Below are 7,150 nucleotides of genomic sequence, written 5' to 3'. Positions count from 1 at the left end.
ATCCATGGAACCTGCACATCTTTGGACATTAAGGAACAATTTAGCATGGCCAATCCATGGAACCTGCATATCTTTGGACATTAAGGGGCAATTTAGCATGGCCAATCAAACTAACCTACATCTTTGGACACTAAGAGGCAATTTACCACAGCCAATACACCGAAACTACACATTTTTGAACACTGAGAGGCAATTTACCATGGCCGATCCATGGAACTTGAACATCTTTGGACACTCAGAGGCAATTCAGCATGGCCAATCCACCTAATTTGCACATCTTTGAAGTGTGGGAGGAAACAGGAGCACCCAGAGGAAACCCACGCAGACACAGGAAGAATGTGCAGACTTCATATGGACAGTTACCCAAGGCTGGAATCAAACCCAGGTCCCTGGTGCTGTGAAGCAACAGTGCTAACCACTGTAACGCTGTATCGCCCTACCTTTCATGTGACGCATGCGATAAAAAAATTCCTCCACTGCATTTCCAGAAGTAACCAAAATGAAAGTTCATTATTCTGACGCTTCTCAAAAGAAAAATAATGGCGAGAAAACTCCCAAGGTTGTTAATCTGGAAGATTTTATTTCCTGCTTACAACAAAGCATATGTGATAAGTATCGAACGCAATCATTCGTATAAGTTGAAGGTGATGACAATCCTGCCCCGGTATTACTTTTATTTGCAAGGGCAAAACCACAAGTTTATGTTTTATTCTGCGATCAGGTAACAAGAAAAACAATCACAAACTCCTTTTCTCCCCGAGACAGTTATGCACATGAACCTCTTCCCTCCACCCTCTGATCTGGTCAAGGAAAGATGCACAGTTACAGATGTTTTGCATTTAAGAACCGGCTGGGTAAGTGCCTAATTCTGCTGTTCAATAAATGTTCCAAATAAACCAGATTATAACATTCACAGCCCACATCCATTAAATCCAAGCTCAAATACACATTTGCCTCTGATGATGATTATGACCTGAGTGGTTTGTTATCTCTTGCATCTCACATTTGCAAGAAAAAACCCACAAAAAAATAACTCCTTATGTTTGATGCGTTTCCTGAAATTGCATGTAGTTTTGGTTGTTGCAAAGATCTGCGGGGACATGAGGAAATTCAGAGGTTTGTGACAGCATGCCACATGCAAGCAAATGGAAGCATCTGAAGTCAGCCACATAATGGTGCAGGCATTGACTTAACTTACAACAGGCCGCTAATAAAACATCTGAGGAATCTTCCCCGAGGTGTCATAAGAGCAAATTTTCCAAGGAAGAAACTGATATTTTACCAGAGGAACTCTGGTAACTAACTGCATAATGAAATATATAAATCATCCCTGGAATACACATACAGAATACGATAAGAAAATGTGTGCTATAACATGAAAGATACACACACACACACAAATCACACAACACACGTTTTCACAGAATAGAGTCCCTACAATGCAGACAAAGTCATTCAGCCCATTGAGTCTGCATCAACTGTCTGACAGAGTATCTTACCCAGGGCCTTTCCTTTGCTTATCCCTGTAACCCATACATTTCCTATGGCCAATCCATCTAACCCACACGTCTTGGGACACATAGGGGCAATTTAACATGGCCAGTCCACCTAACCAGCACATCTTTGGAGTTTGAAAGGAAATTGGAGGAAACTCACACAGATACGGGGAGAATGTGCAGACTCTGCACAGTCACCTGAGACTGGAATCGACCCGGGTCCCTGGCATTGTGAGGCAGCAATACTAATCACTGTGTTACCCAACAATACCATATGTTGCCCGACTATTTAAGTATACAAAGGTTACAGAGTGAAACACATGACTTGGGTTGTACAAATTTAAAGTGATTCATAAAGGAGTTCATAGAATTCCTATAGTGCAGAAGCAGGCCATTCAGCCCATTGAGCCTGCACCAACTCTTCAACAGAACATCTTACCCATGCCTTATCTCCGTGACGCCCCTTACTTACCCTGCTAATAGGACACTAATAGGAAATTTAGTATGACCGATCCATCTTTGGACTGTGGGAGGAATCGGAGCACTCGGAGGAAACCCATGCAGATATGACAGAATGTGCAAACTACGCACAGACAGCGACTCAAACCGGAAATCGAACCCGGGTCCCTGGTGCTGAGAGGTAGCAGTGCTAACCATCGTGCCACCATGCCACCCCATGTTGTATCAGTTATCAACAAATTTGACTGCATTAAGGTATTCCCAGTTCATGGGGAGCTCTGCAGTTGGATAGCAAAATTTTGAATGATTTAGCAGGTAAGCGGGCTCCTGTTATCAGCAACACATGTGAAGCAAAGCCAGAAAATACTGGTGATCACTCAGCAGGTCAGACAGCTCCTGTGGAGAGAAGGAAAGAGGTTTCATGTTAGTGACCTTTCCCTCAGGGCAGGAAAAGTTCAACGTTTTCTAAGCGGGTACAGGATTCAGGGTGCTGTTGGAGAGAGGACAGCAGCCACACAGCTCACAGAATTCCCTACAGTTCAGAAGGAAGTAAAGGGTCAAGGTAAAAGAGTCAGGTTGAAATCCCACTGGAGAAAGGAACGGAACTTATTCAAGACAGACATTCCTGGAAGAGACGTGGCAATGAATTAATCACTAAAACCAAAGACGGATAGCCAATATTTTTTGCCTTTCCTTCTCTTTTTGCTAGAGGCAAAGGTCTAGTGGTATTATAGCTAGGCTACTGATCCAGAAACTCAGCTAATGTCCTTAGGACCTGGATTTGAATCCTGCAGATGGTGGAATCTGAATTTAAGTTTTAAAAATTTGGAATTAACAATCTACTGATGACCATTGTCGGAAAAACCCGTCTGGTTCACTAATGTCTTTTAGGGAAGGAAATCTTCCATCCTTACCTGGTCTGACCTACATGTGACTCCAGAAACACAGCAATGTGTTTGACTCTCAACTGCCCTCTGGACAAGAGCAATTATCATTGGGCAATAAATGCTGGCCAGCCAGTGACACCCATGTCCCACAAATTAATTTTAAAAAATGCTTTACCCATTTGCTTTTACACATGAACATCATTCTAAAACTTTTCTCTAATCTGTTTTCTTCACTGTGATGGATTTCCTTTAATTGGATAGCCTTGTTGCCCACGTGGATTGCCGGTGGGGCTGGATTTTAGATGTCCCCACCATGTTTTTGGCATATAATACAAGTCAGATGGGTAGACCAACACCTTCCCTTTCACCCCTGGTCCTCAAAATACATTAGGTGTAGAGGTGACGAAATCAGAAGCCCACACACCATTTACTTAAATGAAGAATTAAAGGTCACTTAAGCTTCTCAGCAAGCCTCCTAACCTGAATGATATGCTGCCCACACTGAAATATGGTCAGCATGGACTGTCAGGTTGGAGTGGGCAGGCTGAATTTTTTAAGGCCTTTATGAGAAAAGGTAGCAAAGGAGGAGTGGCAGTTCATTTGGGGGTTGCCCTGCCTGTATCAGAGACAACCAATCAGAGTGGCACAGTGGCTAGCACTACAGCCTCACAGCACCAGGGACCCGGGTTCATTCCAGCCTCGGATGACTGTCTGTGTGCACATTCTCTCCGTGACTGCTTGGGTTTTCTCCGGGTGCTCCGATTTCTTCCCACTAGCCAAAGATGTGCAGGTTTTGGCCACATGCTAAATTTTCCCTGAGAGCCCTACTTTACCATTTTGATTCTAAGTGTTGGGCAGACTTGAAACTGGGAGTGCTTCAAATCCGACTTTCAGGCATGTTCTCAGGCGCCGCTATACGCACTCTGCCTAAAAAAAAATCACCAATTCTGGATCACACTGCAGAAGCCTGTGGGCAGGGCTTAACGCGGCTCCGATCGGTGCCTCCAACTGCACGCGCGCAGGGAAAGAAATGATAGAACGCTGCTCCCCTGCTGCATTGCTCTTGGGCTGGATAATACTTCCCCTGGGCCCCACAGACATTGCCCCACCCCCATAACATTACTGACCTCTTTATGCCCCCATCCCTTCCGCTACTCAGACCGATCACAGGCCCATTCCCCTCTTCCCTCCCCTAACCGATCCCAGGCACAGTGGCAGCGGATCCCCCCTTCACGCTCACCGATGACAAGCAGAGTGGCAGCGCCCCACCCACCCCCCCACCCACCGATCTAAAGCAGAGAGTCATTGGATGCTTGTCACTTACCTCCTCACTAACTGGAGCACCCAAATCAGGCTTTTGTGGAGCATGTCTGTTTCGCATTGATTCTGGATGAACAAATGCGGTGATAAATGGGGAAGTGCAGGTAAAGTTGGGTGTGCAGCCAATTAAGTTAATTTAAATACATGCAAATGCATTTAAATGGTCGTTGCACCTGTTTGGGGTGCGGTCCCAATCGTGGCCATTTTCGGGCTTTGGTAAAGGGATCGCACTACTCACCTCATGCCCGACTTTACCAAGTTTTTGAGCCCTAAAACAGGAGCAACTTGATAGTAAAATTGAGCCCTTTGTGTCCCAAGCTGTGTGAACTTTTTCCCGGGGTGGAAGAGTCAATTACGAGGAGGCATAGGTTTAAGGTGCAAGGGACAAAGTTTAAAGGAGACGTATGAGGCAAGTTTTTTACACAGAGGGTGGTGGGTGCTGATGAGGGAGGTAGTGGAAGCAGATACAGTAGTGACTTTCAGTGGCATCTTGACAAATATATGAATAGGATGGGAATAGAGGGATATGATCCCCAGAAGGGGGTTTTGGTTCAGTCGGGCAGCATGGTCGGTGCACGCTTGAAGGGCCGAAGGGTCTGTTCCAGTGCTGTAATTTTCTTTGTTCTTTGTCCTAAGTTAGATGGGTTTGCTGTGGTTAATGTTACCGGGATAGGGCAAGGGAAAGAACCTGGGTAAGATACTCTGTTAGAGAGTCAGTGCAGAATCGATGGGCCAAATGGCCTCCTTCTGCACTGTAGGGATTCTATAATTGTATGAACCCCCAAGATGTCAGCCCCCTCCCCCGACCCCTCACTATTCCTTTGGCCCTGTGTGTGCCCTACATAACACAGTCTGCCACATACTCCCTCATCATCCCCACCCACCCCCACTTCTCATGTTCTCGGACTCCTCCCTGACACAAACTCCCTGGGGCTCACCTGTCGTAGGCACCCGTGATCCTCCTTGGACTTCTTCCTACAGTACTGGCAGCGTCCACTACTGATCCCTAGCACGATAGGGACAGGTAGAGTTGTTGGGTGATCAGATTGGCTGGCAAGTTCCCAAGTGTAGGGCCTCCTCCCACTAGGGGGCAGTGGTTACACTGTTAAACAATGTAGTCCACCCCTGGTGTACTACGGCTTCATAGCAGGCTTCCTCAGCACACATCAGCTTGCAGGCTGACTGACTGGGGGGGGGTGCGGGGGAAGCAGTCCGTACACCCCCACCTCCCCCCAACCCGTCCTGTAATTCAGCGCTTAGTTTCTTTATTCTTCAATCATTTCTGGAACATGGGTGTTACTGGCTGACCAGCATTTATTGCCCATCCTTAATTGCCAATGGAGGGCAGTTGTGAGTCAACCACATTGCTGTGACTCTGGAGTCATATGTAGGCCAGGCCAGGTAAGGACAGCAGATTTCTTTCCCTAAAGGGCATTATTGAACTAGATGGCTTTTTCTGACAATCGACTATGGTGTCACGGTCATCAGTAGATTCTTAAGTCCAGATATTTTTCATTGAATTCAAATTCCACCACCTATTGGGATTCAAACCCATGTCTCCAGAACGTTAGCCGAGTTTCTGGATTAATAGTCTAGTGATAATACCATTAGGCCATTGCCACCCCCTACAGAATAGGTCAAGCAGGACCCATAAAGGACTCACTGCTGTGCTATGTTTTATCCTTTTGTCCCTGTCATACTCACCACCTTTTACTTGAGACCGGAGAATCTACAGGCATTTTACATGGACTCCAACATGATATAAATTTAGTCCTGCATCAAGCTATTCCGTCTTCTACATCAGCCCATCGGAAACTTGCTCTGCCTGATGGAGGAAAGAAGGAAGAAGTTGCATTTATATAGCACCTTTCTCAACCTCAGGGTGAACCTGTCAGGCAACTAATGGGGGGAGTGAGGGGATGAGGTGGTTGGAGGCAGGAGGCCACAAGATACAATCTTCAGGTACATGTCCAATTGGAGCTGCTCACCCTAATTTCCTGAAGTCCTCCCATCATGTCCATGTAGATGCTACAGACTTTTGTAGTGAAACCAATCCATTCATGAGAACTGAATTTTTGTGATTTGTTGAAAGATTTAGGATGGAGGCTAAGCCATGACAATGATCTAATGGTGGTAAAAACTGAAAATGCTGTAAATACTCAGCAGGGTGGCACGGTGGCACAGTGGTTAGCATTGCTCCTCACAGCGCCAGGGACCCGGGTTCAATTCCAGCCTCAGGTTACTGTCTGTGTGGAGTTTGCCCGTTCCTCCCTGTGTCTGCATGGGTTTCCTCCAGGTGCTGTGGTTTCCTCCCATAATCCAAAGATGTGCGGGTTAGGTGGCTTGGCCATACTAAGTTGCCCTTTAGTGTCAGAGGAACTAGCTAGGGTAAATTTGTGGGTTTACTGGGATAGGGCTTGGATGGGATTGTTATCAGTGCACATTCAATGGGCCAAATGGCCTCCTACATCGCAGGGATTCTAGGAGGTCATGTCGAGAGAAACAGAATTAACGTTTCAGGCCAATGACCTTTTACTAGAGTTGCTTTGTAACATAATTAGTTGATGCTCTTTGGATGTCCAGGTTAGCTTTGTGGCACCTTACAATCCAACAAGAAGAACCTGCATTTATATAGTGCCTTGAAGGTCATCAGCCATTCCAAGGAGCTTTACAGGAACATTACGAAGCAAAATTTTATACTGAGCCAAGGTAGGAGATATTAGAATATTTGAACAAAAGCTAAGTTTTGTGGAATGTCTTAAAGGAGGGAAGGCAGGTAGGATAATGGAGAGGTTTAGGGAGGGAATTCCAAACTACTGGGCCTTTGGCAGCAGAAAGCACAACCATCAATGGTGCAGCAATGAAAATTAGGAATGGGAAGAGCCAATTTCTTAATTTTAACACCATATTGCTAAGCTATTAATCCAGAAACTCAGCTAATGTTCTGGGGACACGGGTTTGAATCCCATCACGGCAGGTGGTGGAATT

At 45.8% G+C, this 7,150-nt stretch overlaps 1 long non-coding RNA gene across 1 annotated transcript in view; it reads right to left on the bottom strand.

The window, feature by feature from the left end:
• Window positions 1-560: 560 nt before the first annotated feature.
• The window catches only part of LOC145346532 (uncharacterized), a 72,677-nt gene continuing 66,087 nt past the window's right edge, over window positions 561-7,150 (bottom strand). Inside the window, exons 4-5 of the long non-coding RNA XR_013887707.1 lie at window positions 5,867-5,987; window positions 561-2,351 (exon numbers count right to left, since the gene is read on the bottom strand). This is a non-coding gene — a long non-coding RNA (uncharacterized LOC145346532). The remainder of the gene's footprint in view (window positions 2,352-5,866; window positions 5,988-7,150) is intronic.

Source organism: Carcharhinus amblyrhynchos, chromosome 8, assembly GCF_965287045.1.
Source record: "Carcharhinus amblyrhynchos chromosome 8, sCarAmb.v2.hapA, whole genome shotgun sequence".
Lineage (NCBI taxonomy): Eukaryota > Metazoa > Chordata > Chondrichthyes > Carcharhiniformes > Carcharhinidae > Carcharhinus > Carcharhinus amblyrhynchos.
This window is presented reverse-complemented; position numbering and strand designations above follow the sequence as displayed.